Source organism: Penaeus monodon, chromosome 41 (assembly GCF_015228065.2).
Source record: "Penaeus monodon isolate SGIC_2016 chromosome 41, NSTDA_Pmon_1, whole genome shotgun sequence".
NCBI lineage: Eukaryota > Metazoa > Arthropoda > Malacostraca > Decapoda > Penaeidae > Penaeus > Penaeus monodon.
Genome location: NC_051426.1, coordinates 29,761,111 through 29,762,802, shown reverse-complemented (window position 1 = coordinate 29,762,802; position 1,692 = coordinate 29,761,111). Strand labels below are relative to the sequence as shown.

General features: G+C 27.9%; 1 non-coding gene across 1 annotated transcript; it reads right to left on the bottom strand.

Annotated features, from left to right (window-relative positions):
• Positions 1 to 243: 243 nt before the first annotated feature.
• Positions 244 to 330, bottom strand: Trnal-cag. The gene has a single exon. It is a non-coding gene; the product is annotated as a tRNA-Leu (tRNA).
• Positions 331 to 1,692: the final 1,362 nt, after the last annotated feature.

Genomic DNA, 1,692 nt, shown 5'->3' with positions numbered 1-1,692 from the left:
AACAATATCAATGTAACTTGATATCAGGACTACTTATAATGAGATTTAATGATAGTATTACATCTTGTCATTTTATCAGCAATAAAAATGTGTTTTTATTAATCTAATCATAATTATTCACAGTCACACTGAAATCTGATAAAGAACTTTCGTTTTCAGATTAACTAATCTATTTTTACAAATCTTCTTTCACATTAAGGATACTAAGCATCCTTTTCATACTACACAATTATAAAGGCCCAGTGTCAGGAGTGGGATTCGAACCCACGCCCGGAAGACCCGGACTGCGACCTGAACGCAGCGCCTTGGCCCGCTCGGCCATCCTATGATTATATGAAGAAATTAAACCCCAAAATTTGAATTTTACAATTCCAGTGTAGTCGTCACAAAACAAATATCTACACATAGAGCGGGAATGATAAAATTTCTAATTATGTACGCCTATCGCCCAAGGATCCCAGTCTAATAGTTTACGCTGTTATGTTACAATAAATAGATGATCAATTACAGGATTCTTAATAATTCTATTGAATTTTGATTTATGTGATTGCAAAAAAAATCTCTGATATTCCAAAATAACACAGTGGTATCAGTGATTGTGATTAAGATTTACTTTCACTAAAAGTATTAGTTTGAAGGGCAATTTAATGTATATCTAAAATCATGGTGGACTATATCAGCAATAATGTAAATATAATGATGGTACAACGAGCGTTTTCACAACAGCAATAAATTAAGGGTGACATTAGAACGTTAGAAGGCGTTAATATCTTCATGCCTCTGAAAGAAACAAAAATTGTCCAGATAATTCATCTAATGCTAATGGTGACGGAAACATAAACAAAAATGAGGATAAGTTTAATATATGATAAATGTTAAATCATAATAACAACAATAACGGTAAAGCTAATCTTAATAATAATAATAATAATAATGATAATAATAATTATAATAATAATAATAAAAATAATAATAATAATAATAATATAATAATAATGATAAAAGATAATAATGATAACGATAATAAAGATGTTGTAATGACAGATAGTAATAAGGGTAAATAATGTTATTACAACACTATGGTCATGATAACGAATGTCAATGAAAGACAATGATAACGAGAACAACGTAACGAGAAGCACTGGCAACTTGATATAATGGTCACTTAAAGTGAAGGCTTGACTATTAAATGAGGTCTTTGATGTAATGTTTTTCAAAAAAATCGTATATTTTAATTCTTCATTAATTATTCAGCGAATAAGTGATTTGACTTAGATATTGATTGTGCTTGTATAGTTATAATGATGACGATAAACAAATAAATAATAATGTTAATGATCAATTGATAGAAATTATGTTAATAAATAAAAGATAATGTTAATAATAAATTAATTGATGACAAGTAATAGGAACGCAGAACACAGAAAAAAAACTCTTCATGAACATAGGGCAAAAATTCATATCTCCCCAGTCTCCAATACATTAGTTTTTCGCTGTTATTTAACAATAATTAATTATCAAACACAAAGAATTTTGAATATGCATGTAATTATTATTTAGTATGATGTGTAGTATGAAAGTGTCTAAATGTATTCACAAAAAAATGTTTTGAAGAGAATTTTATAGCATCTAAAATAATACTTTTATAATAATGATGGTTTTCATCAGCAATGGTTTCATCATTTTAATTGG